Source organism: Pogona vitticeps, chromosome 4 (genome assembly GCF_051106095.1).
Source record: "Pogona vitticeps strain Pit_001003342236 chromosome 4, PviZW2.1, whole genome shotgun sequence".
Taxonomy (NCBI): domain Eukaryota; kingdom Metazoa; phylum Chordata; class Lepidosauria; order Squamata; family Agamidae; genus Pogona; species Pogona vitticeps.
Genome location: NC_135786.1, coordinates 205,697,347 through 205,717,672, shown reverse-complemented (window position 1 = coordinate 205,717,672; position 20,326 = coordinate 205,697,347). Strand labels below are relative to the sequence as shown.

Sequence of the window (20,326 nt, the reverse complement as noted above, 5' to 3'; positions counted from 1 at the left end):
TAATTAATTAATTACTAATGCAATCTATGAATCTATCAAATAGAGGTTGCTGTCCTCACCTAAAAGTAATGATTCACGCAAACTACGAAGTTTATTATTATTATTATTATTATTATTATTATTATTATTATTATTATTATTATTATTATTATTATTATTATTATTATTATTATTATTATTATTATTATTATTATTTAGTGTATATATTTTATGGTATAAAAGATTAAAAATGTCCTTTTTAAAATACAATCCCTAATTTATCAAGGCCGTTGAAAATGTTAATGTGAATTTCTCTTTGGCGCCTCGCTATGTGACCCAACAGATGGCGCTATTTGAGTGAATTGCCAACAATCTCCTCCAAATGCTGACCATTGGGAAGGGAAGAATGGTGTGGTGGAGAAGAGATCAGATTTCTAGCGGCCAAGGCGCCAAGCAGCCCCAGTGTACACCACAAACAGCTGGAGCCCTAAGAAGCCGGACCGCACCTCTGTTGCCCTGAATTTAGCCAGACCTTGCCAACTGTAAGTTCACGGGCTGGCTAAACAATTACCTCGGTTCTTTACCGGACCCTCTGATCCCCCTAGTCCATTTCCCTTTCCAATCTCTTTTCTTTTCTATTTGTTTGTTTGTTTGTTTCTGGAGCAAAAACGTATTCCTAACTCCACTTGTGCTGAAGCACGATCTGCGCAAGCCATGCAGTCATGCCCCCCTCCTTGCAACTACTCAATCCCCAGCAACAGTAAATATTCAAAATAAATAAATCAATCTTTTAACAAATTAAGCAAAATTAAACAAAGGAATGCCAATCAAACAAAATAGGTATCAAATTGCAGGAGGGAGCCAATGCTACTCTCCCAGCCTCCAGAGTGTTGTTCCTTGTAGGCCTCGTAAATGATGCAGCAAGTAAAGATCCAAGCAGCGGAGCTCTAGTCTTCGCTGATGCCAATAAAGGAAGAGGGCAGGGAGAGGGGGGAACATCCCTTAAACAGCTTAACGTTCCCCCCTCTCGTCCAACTTATGAGACAGAGGGTCTCGTGTTATCCAGGGAGGGAGTCAAAGATGAGCCACGCTGCTGAAGCTTTGGCTCAGCAGTGGCTCGAGTATTTGTTTGACATTTTCTGGGCTGGGGTGATTATCTATCCAGCACTTCATTTGTTCTTTTCAGCATCTGAATTCAAAGAGAGCCCCACCTTTCTGCTGAATGTCTTTTCCCTCTCCCCTCTCTAGACTGTAGGAGTCAGTTGTTTGCTGTTAATTTGCTCAGCTGGTTGTCAGTATGAGTGCAGTAAAGCTAGCACCATACACAAGTCTATATTTTAAGCAACTGTAACTAAAGAAAAGTTTTTATTGCTTCCCCTACAAATGCCTCAGAGTGAGTTATTTCAATTTTTAAGAGTCAGTTAATGAGAAAGGGGTAGACTCTGGGGAACCTGTAGCTATTCTGCTCTGTGGCTCTCTTTACCTCTGCTACTAGCAAAAGGGAATTTTAACATAAATAAAAAAAATGCAGAAATACAAAAATTTTCAACATAAGGTAGTAGTTTCCATTGCTGAGCAGCTCTTCCTGCTCTTCCTAGTGTTTAGTCAAAGTCTCTTTTCTATAATTTGAAACCATTACTTCAGGTTATGGAGACGCTAGGTGGTTTACAGCATACATTTTTTAAAAAGTGCAGCCCAAAACACAATAAATTAAACTGAAGTCGGTTAACTGTTGAATAGATTATCACTTTAATACAAGCATGGAAGTTTTGCTATTTAAAACCATTAAAGCATGTAAGTTTTGCCATTTAAAACCATTAAACCTGGACTTTTGAGTATTCAAAGCCTTGACCTTGGATAAACAAGTGATCACCTAGTACTTAAAGTCTTCCGTGTAGGTGAGCACAACAGGATTGTCAGCTTCATAGTGCTTGCTGAAAGATAACTGTTATGTTCCCCCATTTCTTCAGGAAAGGAGACAACTTTTTTAAAAACTTTTTTTTGGTGCACAAACATATTATTTTATTCTGTTGCTGTCATTCAACTAAACACTTCCTGTGACATCAGAGAGACCCCGCCTCGTTCACAGTATAGGAATTTTCCTCTGGCTTTAGTTTCTGGCCCTGAAATATTGGAGAATGGGAAACTCTTCATATTTCTATTTATTCCATCTTATTAGTGTGGGAACAATATTTAATTAGTCATACAATTATCAATAAGCAAAAAGTATGCCTGGCCTGATATTAATAGTTATTATGTTAACCTGCTTAGAAATGACCTTTATGCTAACAACTTTGTGGTTTTTCCAGTAAAGGTTAAGCAAGCCTGACAATGAGCTTATCGAGGATAGAAAAGAGGAACTAGGAGCAGAGGTCTGATGACTGTGATGTGAATGAGAAGCTGCAAGATGTAATTTAGAAGTGAGAAGTATTAATCACATATCAGGGAGAGAGAAAGTATCTAATCAGTTTGTTTGTGTATGCTTGTGCTTTTTGACCTTGGGACTCTCTGGGACCCAAAGTGCTTAAATTCATTTCATGCATAGTCTTAAATAAATAATAAAGAAGCCTGTTGGAGAACAGTCTTGTTATTAACACTTAAATAAAATCTAACACAAGGAATAGTCTACAAAGTGGGTGCAGTGCTTAGTGTTTTGCAAACAGAAAGTCACCACCTTACAAGACCACAACTATTGTCAGGAACAGCCTCTCTACCTAAGAGCACCAGAGACCTTCCATTGCTCACAGCAAGGAATACAGGTATAAATGGACCAGTGGTCTGGTTCAATGGAAGGCAGATACATATGTTCATAATTTTTTCACCAACACATTTTAGATGTTTGTTGTGGGTTTTTTGGGCTCTTTGGCTGTGTTCCGAAGTTTTTTCTTCCTAACGTTTCGCCAGTCTCTGTGGCCGGCATCTTCAGAGGACAGCACTCTGTGCTCTGGTGTAGTTGGCTTGGGAGTGGAGTATTTATGGCTGTGAGATAGGCTTTTGTCCTTTTCTGGAGATGAGTATGTTGTTGTGGGTGTATTGTTGTGATAAAGAGGAGAGATTATCTGTCACTTTGCTTGATTAGCTGGTCTTTTGTGTGTAGTGATCCCCGGTCCTTGTGGCTGGGTAGAGTTCATTGACCTTTTGCACGCTGTATTTTTGAGAGCCTTCCTGAATACATTTTAGATGTCTTTCAATATCCTTTTACAGATTATGTTTAATATATATATAATTTATTTCCACCATATTGTCCATGGATGGGTATTAAATATTGCATATATAATTAATGTTCTAGTTTATTATGTGCTACAAACTTGTCTAAAGTAACTCCTGAAGTTACATCATAAGAAAGTGAATTTAAAGATCTTAGAAAAGAAGAAGTAAACACTTCCTGATCCTTAGATATGGTTCTTTGCTGGGTAATTTTAGCATACTCCAGAGAAAACAGCTCGGTGTTACAGTAGACAGTAATTAAGCTACTGTCAGTGGTATAGTAAACATTAGTGACCTTTTCTAAATCTAGGTCTTAACATGCAGATTAGGCTGGGGCAATTTGGTTCACACTCACATGGCCATTTTCTTATCATTACCCTGAAATATAATAAGATATTTCATTATTAGTCTGAAACTTTAGCAGAGAAGTTGCTGGAATTATCTCTAAATTTATACTTGAATTACTGGACTCATTATTTCAAACATCTTGGACTGATTCAATATCAGTAATGATTCATTCTTTTGATTAAGAAGTGACTCCATCTGTAGATGTCAGATAATTACTGAGATGACCTATAATGAGAACATTTCACAACTCTCCGACTTAAATTTCTTATTCCCTCAACAGCATAATGACTTCCTTCTAGATCTTTTTATAGTGTGTCGATGCTCCTGGGGTTTCTTTTCATGATCAGTCACTATCAAGAGTTGCGCCTATCATTCCTTTAGACAAAGAAAGATAGTAATTCCATACAACAAAAAACCCTGCAATTTGTCTGTGTGATATTTTAGGGGTATTTTCCTCTCTCATTCTATCTTCCTGCACATGTTCCCAAATCCTTTTATAACCCTGCTACACCGGTATTCAAATCACATATTTCCACAATAGTAAAAGATTACACAGGATATTCTTTTGATCCCAACACATGGGAATACAGTATTTCAAAGTTAGTAAGAAGAAACAATAACTTTCCTTTTTTACTGTGAGCTTTGTTGCATGAATACTTAACGTGAAGTACCACAGCACAGAGAGAGCTTTTTTGATGCCTATATTTTGCATAATTCTTTTTATTCTTTTTTTCCTGAACCATTCCTGTGGTTCAAGATGCACTGATGTTCTCATATGTGTGTTGACTTGGTCTTCTGCTGCTTTTTCTTAATGCAGAAAAATAACTAGTAAAATATCTACTTTTTAAAAATTGTTTTTGTTACCTCAGTGATGCCAATAGTGTCTGAATCTAAGTCCACTTCTGATGTTTTCTCTCTAAAGGCCCTCCACTGAATGGCTTTTAACCTGGTTTATATGAAAGCCCCATAATTTTCAAGACACTGCCCTGTTTCTGAATAGTGTAAACAATAACTATGTAAACTGTAATTATGACAAAATATTTCTCTCAGTCCCACATATATGCAACATATTTAAAGCCCATAATTTAAAACAAAGTCTATCAAACCGTGGCTATTCTTTTTTGATGGTGAAGGAAGAGTGATAATTAATTACCACCATTCCACCATGCTTTCCCCAAGATTTACTTTCTTGTTCTCTCTCGGGACTTACCTAAATTGTAGGAAATAATGAAAAGCAAAATGACAAGTCTATTTTTACCATTCCCTATCCCTGGAAAGATATAGAAATATCTGCCTAGCAGTAACGGATGTTGGACATGATGGGTCAAAGCCCTCAGATGTGTTTCTATGCATTTCTAACATTGCATCTTTACTGCATCAATAGACTTATGCTGTATTAACATATATAAAAATGGAATCATTATCACTTCCAAATATATGTTTCGATTTTGAGCAAAGCATTAAAAATACATGCTTGAACGAGACCAGGAAGATTTCTAATGAGTGAAGTCTGGACAAGCTAAAAGGCCTGGTCTCTCAGAATTGGATAGAATCCAAAGCTGTGGGAACAGTCTCTGACTTAACGATTTCATATGAGTAGGTCAGTTTCTCTGAAGGTAGCAGAATAAAGAGCTGAGGAAAATAATCAAACATGTTCAAACCTTCTGGAATTCAGTTTCTCTGCTGAAACAAGGAAAAATAGTGGGTGGTTGTTACAAAGCAGTTTCTCCCTTGAGGATCCATTGAAGTAGCTGGAAATCATAGGTCTGTATCTCTATTGGCTTGGCAAACCTGTATGAATAAACTAGTGTCAGTTCACTGGATGTCACAAATAAGATTAAAGAACTGCTCTACCAGAAGTTGAAAAGTTACCTCACTACTGTGCTTTAGGACAGAGGTGGAGGTGCAGCTATTATGTCTGTACGTGTGTTTCTCTGCTTTTCTCCAGATTTAGTCATTCTGAATTATCTACTTCTTACTAACAGCGGCATGGTACTGGATTTGCTTTTTGTCATTTTAATGACTTGGATTTCCAGCATTTGTAAAGACCACTCAAACAAATGGATCACAGACATGATTTGATCTGTTTTTTTCCATTTAAAAATTATTTGTTGTCCTTAGAAAGTGACATAAAAATCCTGTGAGAACTTATGTATCAGCAAGGTGAATTCTATGACGGTTTAAAAAAATTTTTATGTTGTGCCCTCCCCCCTGGCTAGGCGGTCACTAGTGCTCCCTCCTCCGCTTCTTCATCCTGCTGGTGGTGGTGGAAGTGAAGAAGGAGACGGAGGGGGTCGTGGCTGGCGCCCCTCCTCCTCCTCCTCCTCTTCCTCCTCAGAGCCCCAGCCAGGCTAAGGAAACTCCTGGGCGGCTACCTCGGGCTCTTGCTCCGCTTGGCGGAAAATCTGATGCGGCCCAGCCTCACCCAGATTCAGCCTCTAGCAGCCTCCAAGTAAATTGAGTTTGAGACCCCTGATCTACAGTTTTACATACTGACTTCTGGCAACATTTTTAGTGACAATTGCTCGGTAGTATCTAGTTCACTTTCAAATAAGCAAATCTTACAAGAAATGAGCTCAATTATATTGCTAACAATTAGTGAGCTATATAATGATGAATACACAAGACACTTCATGCTAGATCTGAAAATATGAGAAAAATCCCTGACTTTGTGCAAATCAGCTTTCTGGAAAATGGACATTTTTAAATATTACAGACTGCTTTTACCAAGCAGAAGAGTGTGAAGATAAACTTGTAGCCTTGTTTGGTAAAATGACATAAAACTGTCCATGTTATCTATTGCACACTGGTTTCTTGTGCCCTATTTTATCTGTGGCAAAACAAAGAGCTATTCTCTCCATGGAGCAACTGTGTTACTTGAAAAAGGGGGAAATAGGTAGAACAACAAAGAGTCTTGTGACAGTTCCAGGGGAGAGGGGCTCTCAAACACACCCCTCCCACTATAACACCCCATGTTAGAATGGGCTTTGCATGCTAGGTTGCTTAAATTTCCCAACAGCCCCAGCCTTGATTTTGCAAGAACTGAGCAGGGTTATTGAGGACGGGACATCTCTAAGATTGCTATGTATAAGCTAGAGGACACTTGGCAGCACATAACAATGACAATAAGGGAAAAGTAGGATTGATGATTTTTATGTCGCTACTTAGGTCTAATGGCATATGATATAGTGTCCCTTCAAAAGGATTCTTCACCCCTGTACATCGGCATCAGCATTTGTTCTTCACTCAGAATTTAAGTCCAACTGAGTTGCATGGCATTTACATTCAAGTAAGTGTGCAATGTAGCACTGCTTCATTGCATTCAGAAGGGGTTGTTTTTTTTGGGGGGGGGGGACTGGCTCTATGCAGTGTTTCTGAATGCAGCTAACCTTTTTTTTCCAGAATTGTGGTGAATCAAATTCCTCTGAAATCTAGAATACTATTCCAGAATTGTTCTGTGGGTTGAATTATTTAATTCTGATGACAGTGAAAAGTAGTCTGTTAAATTAAACAGAATGGGGTGGGGGCCCCCACAGATGCGTATGCACACACACACACACAAACACACACAAACACGGAGGTCCGGCAACCTTCCTCTGAAGGCCCCCCTCAAAAAAGGCACACTCAGCAGCAGCAGCTACCTCCACCACGACAGGGGAGTAAACTTTGCGAAGCGAGCCCAGGCAGCCTCCAGAGCTGAGGTGGCTGAAGCAGGATGAAGAGGAGGAGGAGGAGGAGGAAGCACCGCCGGGCGCTGAGGTGGCCGCTGGCTGTGCTGTGCTCAGGGTGCCAAGAGAGAAAGAGAGCCAGAGAGCCGCTTCCCTGGAAGAGCTGGTGGCAGCAGCTGCTGTTGGCAGCACTGTTGGAGGCACTCTTTGAGGCCAGGGTGGGAGCAAGCTCTGCTCTCAGGCATTGCGCGGCAGCGGCAGCGGCTCAGGTGCTTGGGGAAAGGGGCTGGCAGCACGCCTCGCTTGCCGGCTCTCCCCCAAGACAGGGCCTCTTGCACCCTCCATCCAGAACTGCAGCCTGCCAGCCAGCAGACAGGTGGGCTGGCTGGCTGGCTGCAGTTCTGGGTGGAGTGTGCAAGAGGCGCTGTCTTTGGAGAGAGCCAGCGAGCGAGGCTAGGGTTTTTTTGCCTCTTGATCACAGAGGACGTGTGGGCGCTTTGGGGGGCCAGGCGGGGGCCACAAACTATCATCTGGTGGGCCACAAATGGCCCCCGGGCTACATGTTTGAGACCCCTGCTGTAGATGAATTATATTTTTCTTCTTTTGGTTCATAGATATAGAAATGCATTTTCCAAAGTCAGTGAACTGAAACATTTTCTCCCCACCACCACCCAAAATCAGGCAGAGTACATAAACTTTTGTTTCAATCTATTAGAAGGGCTATATAATTCACAAATGTCAGAAACAAGGATGGATACTTCTTAATTGGGCCACTAAAATGTTAAACACAAGCAAGCTTTTGAGCAGGATCCTTCATAAAGTAGGACATTGCAGAGCTTGAACCTCTGAGGGAAGAAGCCCAACTACCGCCAAATTATCATGAGCAGATGGTAATGTCAGGATCTGACTGAATAGTATTACCTAGCAGTTAGGGAGAAGAAGTAGCTCTACTTAGTGAGGCATACAGACACAGATTAAGCAAATAAAATTTCAAAAGTCCCTTCTCAGGCTACAGAATTTAGATCCATTGCAAAAGACAAATAAATAAGTGTAGATACATGTTCATATGGAATTCTCACAGATTTTGGATATTTTTATTTAGAGGCCTCGGAGACTGGCTAGAGTAGCTGCTGCAAAATCTCTATGAAACATCTATTCTAGGAGGGCTTGTTAAATATGATTTGCTTTTATGCTCAGGTAGTCAATGATTGCCAGATTTTGTTTGCAAGTGGAGGGGGGGGGTTCTATTTGAACAGAGTAACTGACAAGAGAGGATGTGTGTATGAAAGAGAGAGGCAGAGAGAAAATGACCTGAGGCAGTTAGGAAGTCCCTTATGTATAGGAACACTGCAACAGAATTCTTTGACTAAGGCCCTGGTCACACGAGGGAACTGTTTTCTAGTTATTCCAATTCTTTCTATACTTCTTCTGTACTGAATCATGGTCATGTAATTTATATCCCAGGACAAATGTCCCAAGAACTTTTGGTGATGCCAATTTATTTCCTCCTATTTGAATCACTATGGCCAGCTACACCATGGTACCAATTTATTTTCTCTCTTGCTTGAAGAGGCAATTTAACCCCTTGCATCATCATCATCATCATCATCATCATCATCATCATCATCATCATCATCATCATCATCATCATCATCATCATCATCATCATCATCATCTTTAATATTATATTATTAAATATTATATAATAGTAAATATTATTATATAAAATTAATATTTATTGATACATTGATATATCAGGAACAAGGCCCCTCTCCGCACAGCTTTCCTCCTCATCCATGCACCCACAGTGATCTTTTCCAGCCCCTTCTGTTCCGGTTCCAATGGAACCCCACATGGGATGGGCAGACGTGCATGTGCGGTGGGGCAGATTTGCACACGAAAGGTTGAATCTCACCCAGCCAGGCTGAAAATTAAAGGGGACATTGATCAGGAAGTGGTTTCTGTTTAGGAAAGTGTCTTCTGTCGCACTGGCTGTTCCTGCAGAAATGCACTGCGTACAGTGGACATGGGATATCCGTGCAGCAGTACTAGCGATCACCACTCCAGTGCCATTGAGATACCAATGGTTCAATCTATTTTCCCATAGAATAAAAAAAAATTATTACTTGCCAGTAATGTAATGATGGTGCCCCCCAGTGACATACTTTTACCAATGTATTGCTGGGTGGGGCCATGTGGGATCATGTAAATGTGTGCATGTGCATGTGCATATGCAGTAATGGCGGCCACCTTCCTGAAAGAGATGGGGACAAATATAAAAACGGATCAGTTTTTCTGACGAATATAGCCAATTCGTCATATATTCATCGATCCGTATTTGTAAAAATTTAAATCGGGATGAATATGGCTTGATGAATATTTCCCCAGTTTTATTCATTGATCTGTTCATATTCGTATATATTCATTACCCCTTTTGCGGGCCTCTCTGAGCTTGCTGGTGCCAATTCAAAGCTCTGGCCAATCAGGACAGAGATCCTGGATTGGCATATCCAGTTGCCAATAGTGCTGCTGAAAGGTGTATCTATTTTTACACATGCTTCATATAAGCTTTTCCCGTCCGGCTGTTCCCCACTTCTGTTCGTGCTCCCCGGAGTGAGAACAGTTGCTGCTCGCTGGCTTGCTGGTGCTCTTGCGGTTTTGCTTTTGCGGCAGCAAAGCAAAGACTTATATTTTTCTTTTTCATCATCATTCATCAATCATCAACAACTTTACTGGGAATTTGGGTAGAGATTTCAGGTAGCTTAGGCTACTTCCTCAGAAGGGCTTAATTTTATTTCAAATTCAAATCAATCATACCTCTTTTTTTCCTGGAGACTTGTGTGTATGTGTGTATCACACATGTATCCGGTGGGGGGGGGCTGTTGTCATGTGACTGTGGAATCTCTTTTCCTTTATATTCAGTTTTCAAAAGTTTATTTTAGAAGAATCATTTTTTTTTCCTTTCCCCAACTTGGTTGTGTGTGCGTGTGAGTGTCTAGGCGGGAGGATTATTCAGTTTTCAAAAGTTCATTTTAGAGAGGCTTGTGTCACTCAGGGAATTTGGTGGGTGGCTGGATACATCATTCCTTTTCCTTCAAAAACTTATTTGGGTGTGTGTGTCTGACTGAGACTTAGCTGGCATGGCTTTTCTTTTTGGACTTTTTTGGCTTCTTTGCCACAGTGGGTTGGGGGAAAAATTTTCCTAATTACATTATACTGAGGAGGGGGGTTGTTTAGGCAGGCAGGTCACATTTTAGTAAAAGAATTACACCACCATTGTTCTAAAAATAAAATTTGCACACACTTCCTGATCCTTTATTAGTTTCCTTCCTTGATCTCCATTGCTTTATTTGTTTAGTTGGTTTGTTAGGCAGGCAGTAGAAAATGAAGGTATTTCTTCAGGGGCAGTCCAAGGGGAAGAAGGCTGTGAAGCTACGCAGGCTAGGTAGCAGCACCGTCATCACGACCACCACATGCACAACCATGTCTATGATAACCAGTGCCATTATCCCTGCCTTGCAGGCAGGCATGGAACCAAAGCTTCCAGAGATGTCAAAAGAACTGCCGCTCCTCTTTCTAGAGGAATCTGAGGAGTTACTGGTTTTTGAAGATCTCCAGTCTGATTTGGAATCAGTAATGGCAGAGACCCCCCCCCATCCCCAGAGTCATCTGTTCCCTCCTCCCAGACCAGCAGCACCCCTGGGACACAGAGTTCTTCCCAGGCCAGCAGTCAGGGGCAGGCAGTGGGACCTTGTTTGGGCAAACATGGCAGAGGGGCCATGTGGGATCATTTCACAGCACTCAGCGATGACCCACAGCTGGCATGCTGCAATATCTGCCTTGGGGTTGTCCCGAGAGGGTCAGACCCCAGGCATCTGTCCTCCACCACCAACATCTGGAGAGGCACCACCCTAGGCTCCTGTCCAGGGAAGGCACTTCATCCACACCATCTGGGAGAGGGAAAAGAGCAGCTCCAGGGGAGGCAGAAGGGAGGCAGGAAGAGGTGCCTCCTTTCAAAAGGGCACCCACAGGGGTTTCTGGGGCTGGTAGGTGGACGTTCATCTTGTGACCAAGATGATCGCCCTACTCAGACTTCCACTGTCCATTGTGGAACCCCAAGCCTTCTGCCGGTTGCTGCATTTTTTTGTCCCCTGGTACGACCTCCCCTCGTGGAGAACTCTCAGTTCTAGAGTGCTGCCCTTGCTCTATGACTCTGTGAGGGAAGTGGTCCGTGACCATTTTTCATGGCTACAGGTGCGCAAGGTGTGCTTCACAGCAGACCTGTGGAGCAGATGTCAGCACAGCTACCTCTTGCTCACAGCCCACTGGTGGAAGCCAGAGGACTTGAGTACTGGCAGGGTATCAGCGACAGAGCTGCAGGGGAAGGCCCTTGCCCTGCCCCCAGGCTACAGGTCTGTTCTGCTGGAGGTGTGGCACATGGAAGCTCAGGCGATGGGGAGGAACATCGCTGATGAGTTCCAGTCCATGCTGCAGGAGTGGGCACCGGAGGGGGAGGTGATCCATGGCCACATGGTCACAGATGCTGGACGGAACATGTTGGCAGCATGTGGTGGGCTTTGAGGGCATTGTACGCATGGTGCACAAATTACACCTTGTGGTGCGTGATGTCCTCAGCTTGGGCTGCCACGTCAAGCCCAAGTGGGACGCAGGCACCCAGGAGACACAGGCGCTCCTGGAGCAATGCCACCAACTGGTGGGCCACTTCTCTGACAGCCTGAAAGCTGCCCGCCGGCTGCGTAAGAGGCAGGAGGAGTTAGTTCAGGAGACTCATGTTCTCCTGACAGACCTGCCCATCAGGTGGAACTCCACCTACACCATGGTGTCCTGCTTGGTAGACCAGAAGGCTGTTTTGGAGGACATCATGTCCTCCATGCCCATTCTGCCCAGGGGGAGAGAGGTGGGCATCAGTGCCACAGATTGGCTGGCCCTCTCCCAGATGATGGAAGTACTCAAACCCTTCGTGGAAACCATGGGCATCCATTACTGGAGCTCTGTGGTGACCTTGGCACTTACCTCAGAGGAAAGACAGCCGGCTAAGGAGGATTCAACAGAGATAATGGTTAGGGAATATCTGCCTGAGCTCCCTCAGCCCCACCAGTCAAATCCCCTCCATTACTGGGCTAGGAAACTAGTCATATGGCCAGAGTTGTTCAATGTGGCCATGGACCATCTTTCCATCCCCCCCCCCCAGCGTCCAGAGTGAGCGTGTGTTTTCTCATCTTGTAGACATCCTCCGACCATGCCGCTTGTGTTAGGATCCTGTTTCTGTGGAGAGACTGTCTTTGATTAAGGTGAACCTTCCCTTATTGGGCTTCCACTCACTGAACCCAAAGAGGTAGGGTTCCAATGACAGTCTCTCCCTTAACACATTGCCTGCCTGTGTCCACCTCTCTGCCTGCTCGCCTGTTCACCTACCCACTCTCCAGTCCTCCTGGAAAAAAAAGACATGCCTACTTGCCTACTGGCCTGTAAACCTGCCCCTCAGTCAGAAGTCCAGCTGCCAATTCCAGTCGCCTCTTTGGGCCAAGTTCCAACTAAGTCCAGCCTGCCTGCCTGCCTGCTGGGTCACGTCAGCCCAGCTGGTCAATTTTTGTAGAACTCATTCCTGCTTTCTAGTTCTAAATGAGCATCTTTGTCGCCCCATCGCCCAGCTTCAAACTGCAGAGCTGATCTGTTTCCAACAGCCCTGTGGCCCCATGGATTAATCACTGTTAGTAGCACCGACCCTGTTCATCCAGTGGTGCTGCTGTTGCTCTTGGAAGTTGCAAGCAACCTCACTTGCCTCCTGGGGGCAAAAACCTTTCCTTTGCAGACAAATCTGATGTTGCTGAAGAAGACCAGAGTCTGTTCTGCTGCCTTTTGCCTCAGTGCCCCGATGGGGTAAAACATGATACTTTGCTGCTGCCAACTACCTCTGTGTACCTCTTGCTTTCTTGCTGCCTTTTCCCTCAGTGCCCGATGGAGCCAAAAGAGCCTGCTTTCTTTCTGCCAGCTTCCTCTGTGCCCAACAGAGCCAAAAAGCCTGCTGTGCTGCCAAATACCTCCTTGCCTCCAGTCCTCCTGAGGGCAAACTCTACTTCACTGGCAAATATAATGTTGTGCTGAGCTGAAGACAAACTCAGTGCCTCATGCATGCCTCTGCCAAAGGGACCTCTCATTCTGCTGGGGCTAAATATAACTCCCTCAATGCCATGGGCTTCTGTGCGGGGTGGTAAACTCTCCTTGGGGGATCCAATTTGTGGGTGAATAACTTGGAGGTCCAATATCCAATCTACACCAAAGTTGATAGGCATGTTGGGGAAAGACATAGGAAGTTCTGTTGTGATTCTGGATTCTCTACGTACCTGGGGGGAGCTTTCCCGGGGGGGTCCTCTTTGTGATCATGTAACTCAGCGATCCATGGTCCAATGTTCACCAAACTTTCAGGGGTTGTAGAAAAGCATCTGAGGAAGCTTCCTTGTCTATTTGGTGTCTCTAAGTCATCAGGAGCCAGTGTTATAGCCATTTGAAGTACAGACAAATCGACAGATTGATCTGTCAATTTGTCAAAGAATATTTGTATATTCATATTCGTTGATCCCTTAACCTTGAGGAATAACAGATCGAAATGAATTGCCATTTTTTTATTTGTCCCCATCTCTACTTCCTGGCTTCAATTCTGAAAAGAAGCGGGGCAAGTTGTGCTCACAGGCAAGCCCAATATGGAATGCATCAGTACAACAAAGGTAAGAAATAACACAACCCTCCTGGCAATGGAGAAATGTTCCACAATTACACTGCTGGCCAGGAAAATGTCTCAATCTTAACTATGCATTGTGTGACCAGAAAAAAAAAGGCAACCAACTAACTTGGTGATAACTAGAAAACATTTCTCTCATGTAACCAGGGCCTAACACTTTTCTTAAAGTCCAATGACAATTTTTAATTTTTTTAAAATCCATTGAATTCCAGCATGTTCTACACTTAGAGAAATGAGCAATTAAAAAAAATAAAACCTACCCTAAGACTAGAAAACAGACCCTATGAGAAAATAGTCTGTAATCAGAGCTGAAAACATGTTGATGTTGAAGAAAGGTGATTCAAACTTCCCGTTCTTAAATCCTGAAGACTGAAGCAGAAGCTCTTCCCACCCAGGCCACAAGTGACAGCATATGGCAGCATCTAGAAAACAGATGGGAAACAATGAACAGTTCCACAAATGCCAAAGAATCAGAATCAGTCTCACCTCTCCTTGGCCTCTTTCATCACTCTCATGTAAAACCCCATGTTGACTTTTCCTGACAATCATGGTGGGGCTGGTATAGATGGTGTATTAGTAATAGCACTACTGGTGGCAGTGGCAGCAGCAGTAGCAGCAATATTATAATGGTCTTCCAGATGGAGTTGAAGTAGAGGTACACTTAAGTCTTCCCAGTTTTATCTTGCTAATTTCAATCCTGTGAGGTAGATGAGAAATACAGTTATTTCCCAGAGTCAACCCATTAAAAGTTTGTGAGTAAAAGGAGACTGGTATGTAGATCTCCTTAGGCCACGTTAAAAACAAAATATAACAGAACTAGCCACACACCAATCCTCTCAATCTGGTGCTTTCTCAGGTGTATTGAACTGCAGTCCCCATAATCCTAAGCCCCCATAGTCAACAGTCTGAATTCTGGGAGTTTTTATGCTAGGAGCATCAGGCTCAAACCATGGAAGTTAATTTTTTGGACGATAATTCCCCATCTCCCTAAGCAAGCATGCCTACTCATAAATACTGATTGATGGATACTGGTGCCTGTCCATGCAGACTTGGGAATTCTGGAAGTTGGAGTCCCTCCAAAAAGTAACTTTTTTCAGGTCTGATAAGGTAGAGGAAGGCTCCATTAAATTGTCTTGTATCTCTGGGTGCCTGTACTACAAGCAGCAGATTAATGTGTTATTCTTTGGGGAAAAAAGTATATTTCCCCAGGGTATTAATGGGAAAAGTTGAGCACAGACCAAAGGAAATACACAGTCCTGATAGCCTTCCTGGAATGGATAAAGAAGACTGCAGTATGAAACAAGATGTTTATCTTGATTTGAATAGCAGATGTTGAACGGGTCCTTGACAGACATCTTACATTTGGGCTGGAATGGTGGCATATAGCTAAAATAAGGTGGAACCATGATATTTCGGAAAATTATATGAATATAAGTACAGTGGTGCCTCGCTTAACGGCAATAATCTGTTCCAGGAAAATTGCTGTTAAGCGAAAACATCATAAAGCAAAACTAAAAAGCCCATTGAAACGCATTAAAACCATTCAATGTGTTCCAATGGGTTAAAAACTCACTGTCCAGCAAAGATCCTCCATACGGTGGCCATTTTCGGGGCCTGTATAGCGAGGAATTCATCCCTAAACACAGCGGGGAGCCATTTTAATTACCCAGTGGCCATTTTGAAACCGCCAACCAGCTATTAAAAACCATCGTTTTGCAAAGAATCAGTTCCCGAAGCAGGGAACCGATCATCGCAAAGCAAAAAAACCCTATTTAGACCATCGTTTTACAATCGCAAAAGCGATCGCAAAAACGTCGTTGTGAAGTGGATTCGTCGTAATGCGGGGTAATCGTAAAGCGGGGCACGACTGTAGTTGCATCAACTGAATATTCTGCTTTAGTTGTGGGAAGCTTGGCCTGTTTAGATATGACAAATTCAGTTCATGGTTACCAAATCAGATTATTAAAGCAGTGACGTCTGCAGCTCTTCAACTTGTACGAACATTTCATGCCTTATGTCCATGAAAATGGCTTGCATGAACTTATGACCTGATAAACAGGAGAGGGCAGGAGGAGTGCGATCTTTTCACTTTCCTTATCACCAAACAGGGGATGAATATATCTGCAAACACATGAGTCACTTCATTTGTGAATGGGCACCAGTGAAGTATGACTCCCATGACAAGCCTTTTGGGAAATTGGAAGAATGAAAAGTGGTGGCTATGACCTTCCTATATGACAGCTTCTGACAAGTCTCTGTACAGTGGTTGAAATTCCAATTCATTATACTTCCCGTTTATTGGCAAGACTGAATTAAGCAATCCTTGCCTTGTGCTGAATGGCTTTATTTCTCTCTAATTTCTATGTGAGATAGGACAGCTTGGTCATTTCCTATATTGGATGTAAGATGTAAGTATGAATCCATGATTGCCACAGTGTCACTAAGAAAGAAAAAAAATTCTGTGCATATTTTGGCTGCTGGACTTTTTTTTCCAAGGGTACTCTTTTTCTCTGAAAATATCCCTATGGCAGGATCCATTGAATATGATCAACTCTACAAAAACATATTAAAGAGAAATTCTGCCTTCTTTGTTATATACAATAGAAAATGCAGGACTAATGTGGGTGGTATTTTCCTGGCTCATCTGTCTTAATGGATTTCAAAAGACTGCATCCAGATTCAGCACAAAATTGCTTGGCCAAAAACCTGGGAAAACAGGCCAGACTGGCTATAATTATTTGACCAACGTGCAAATTCTTTTATCCTGACCCAGAAATACTCTTCTGCACACAGTAAGAACACTGCATGCAAATAACAGCTGTTTTGGAGATCATGCTGTGTGCAGAACACAACAGCAAATCTACTCTGCCCCCAGTATTTAAGGGCTCATTTGTATGATGAACCATTATACAAATCTTTTGAGCATTTTCAGAACAGCTCTACACATTTTGCTCAATGTGTAAGGGATTACACATAATGGTAAAGCAGGATGAACAAGTAGTCTGTTCACCTGACATATCCAGAGTCATAGGGTACATCAATGCTGCCTTGCGGATTTAGACCAGAAGGAGCAAAATATTCCAGCATTTTTGTTGAAGATGGGGCTGAACAGATAAATTTGAGGAGTACTTACACAACTACGATCACTGCCACTCTCGTTCTCAACTGGGACAGGCTGTCTTGATGAGAGAGAAAAAAGAAAACTCATGAAACAGTGGTATAAATCCTCCATAGTTAAAATGTAAACTGTGATTTGTTTCATCCACAAAATTTCCCCACTCCTAGAGAGTGATTTTTAAAATGTCTACCAAAGCTTTTGCACAATTTCAGGACTGACTTTTGTGCATTTTCTTAAGTGGACAAAAATAAGAACTTTAGTAACTGTTGCCTTCTCGTATAAACTAGTAAAAGGAGCAGCAATAAACAGGTTGTTTGTATCTTTGTGACCAATTAGCCTGTCCTTTTGTCCTTGCTCCTCATTCGGTCCCCATATCCAATCTGTGTAAAAGAAGAAGAATACAGATGGGTAGACCAGTCCATATCAACAAATTAAGAGCTAGACATCTATGAACTTGATGTTCTTATAACTGCCCATCAAGACCAAACCACCCTCAGATGCCTTGCATTACAACACAGCTTGCAGCCATATATTGTGATGTCTGCAGCCAGATAGTGTACCTGGAAAAATCCATTACAGTGAAGCGCAGACGGAGCTGGGGAGCTGGTGGGCACAAACAGCTATGGATGATGCCATATTCTCTGCTAAGAGGACAGTCTGACCCTATTTTTTAGCCTTCCAAATGTCATTGGATGTGATGTTAAGAATGAGGCACATGCACCCACACAGGAAAAATGTTTGGTGTTTTTAAATGCCACTTGTGCAAAATATATCGCTATGCAGCTTTGAATTCTTCTAACCATGGGAAAAATTCCTATGGGTTCCTGTGATAGTTACTGCTTTCTTGCTTCCTCATAAGATGAAGAAAGCCCTGTTGAAAGGAACATTATATTCTTTCAGTATTAATGTGCAGCAGCCCTTGATAGAATCATTCAGAATGGGTTGCCAGCATCTCCTCTGGCTGCCTTTCTGATGCATATTCATTCAGAATTTCCTCACACAATGCAGTCTAGGTTACTCCTTGTGGTATGGACTGCTCCTTGTGGTATGAAATTCTTGATTCATCTTGCAATAAGACAAATCCATTACCATTTTCTGGGAATGATAGTTCAAGCACTCCTGGGTTTAGATAACGGCAACCAGACAGCCTGGATTCTCAAGTGTATGTGACCTCTCTTGGCTAAGTTGTCTTAGAGAGGGACACAGAGTACATATGTCTTCTGAAATATAAATCAGTCTCACAGAACTGATGCTAACTGTACATACTAATAACTACAGCTGACAGGAAATACAAACAGAAGCCAGAATTCAAATATAAATCAGATGCAAGATGAGTTTTTTTATGCCTACACGTATTACTTCTCCCCACAAGATTAGATAAATCTTCAGCATTGGCCCTGCTGTAAAAGTATTTGCTTCAGGCAGCACTGTGATGGGATAAGACAGATAGATTAAAGTAGGAATTGGTCTCTTCTTATAGAGTTGAGGACTTTTTAAAGTATTTGTCCTAGCTAGAAAGGATAAGACATTTGAACTTTGTTTCAGGCAGCAAAATGTCATGGACTGTGACTCTAGAACTTTCTAGATGAGATATCTGCAAAGCGTATCATTACAGATAATGTTAACTGCAGTTTTTATGGGAGCACATCCTTCAGCCAATTCTTGGGCTCAAATAAGCAACTAGGAAATCTTAATTGTTTAGAAATATCATTGTTTTTCTTTTACTTTCTGCTCTGTGTGATAGGCCAAGAAAACATATTTCTGTTGGTGGTGAGCATAAATAGTTTCCCCAGCTTCCTATCAATTTGTACTGCTTAATTTTGCTTTGTGACAAACTGTTTCTCTCTATGGATTTTTCAGACTTTTTTCTCAGGTTCTTGGCCTAACGTTTAATACGATATAAATAAGACAACATGATAATTTTGGTCCTCACTTCAATACAGTCTAGGAAGGATTGTGTGCATTTTTCAAGACAGATGTGTGTTCATTTCTGCAAATTAAACAGAAACCATTTGTAACCATTGTCTTGCTGTATAGACTCTGTGTTTTTTTTAAATAGCACTGTGTAGTTCTTTGCTTCATATTGAGATGCTATGAACTGGTATTTGTTCAACAGGAGTAGAGGGAGCTCTCTAGACCCACTTTGAGTTTTATTACCCCTACTTTACCAGTAGAAAAATAGGTCTGAAGCTGAAATTCTCTGCTATCCATGGATATTTTCCATAGAAATAAACTGAGTTAGCCAACTGAGTTAGCTGTTTTGAGTAAGAGGAGGGTAACTCAGTTCAAATTTTGTTTAAACTGATGTATTAACTGTATGAGTTGGACACAAACTGTTGGTTCAGTACTTCATACCAGTTTGTTTCTTGGTTGAATAAGTGTTTGGCACTGCCTCCTCCAACAGGCATCCTCTCAGAGACAGCATCCTGGCTTTCCTGTCCCACCTCTTCCAGGTGCTGCCTCTGAGTGGGCGTCTGCTGGACAAGGTGAGGCTTTGATGCTCCAAACACCTGTTCATCTGATAAATGAACCGGCACGAACTGCTGAACTGGTGGTTCATGCTCATCTCTAAATATCTGCTAAAAATGAGTTGGAACTTATATTGGTTCTGAGTTAAGAATGAACTTAAATTGGTTTGTGTTAACTTCTCTCACTAAAGAATAACAGAAAAGTAGCATGACGGCTGCAAAGTTCCACTGCTGAAGTCTGATGTGGCTTTCCATCCTATTCCACTGATGGGGATGGCAGAATATGAGAAGGAAAGGTCATAGGTAGACCACCCTTCCTTCTAAGCAGTAGGTTTCTTAAGGGAAGTGAGGAGGAGAAAACCATATGTGGGCCTGGCCTTAGCAAAATCATTGAGTGAATGAGAAAAGTGGCTCAGAATTTATCACTGGGTGGGAGTTGGCCGGGTGAAGGCTTTGTTCATGGATGCAGCCCATGGTAGGGAGATGAGATCTCCAAGATAGGGTAATTGAACTCATGTTGGGCACCAACCATCCCTTCCTGTGCAACAGCTTTCGTCATCTTCCTTTGCATCTCTTTCTATGACTAGTTCTCCTGGTTTCGTAATTTATCGAATTAAGTGGGATTTCTGGGGTTTTGATCCTTTTCCCTAGAAATGTAATATTCTTTCTGTTTGAAAATACCATGTTTGCACGTATACCTTTAAAAATTGTTGTGTGCATAGCTGAGTGATACATATCTGGTAAAGTCATCTTGGTGAGGGAGATTTTTGTAAATTAA

General features: G+C 42.2%; 1 long non-coding RNA gene across 1 annotated transcript; it reads right to left on the bottom strand.

Moving 5' to 3' along the window:
* Positions 1-643: 643 nt before the first annotated feature.
* Positions 644-20,326, bottom strand: LOC144588957 (uncharacterized). Its single transcript, XR_013544739.1, has 2 exons — positions 14,223-20,326; positions 644-5,325 (listed from the first exon to the last, which is right to left on the bottom strand). It is a non-coding gene; the product is annotated as an uncharacterized LOC144588957 (long non-coding RNA).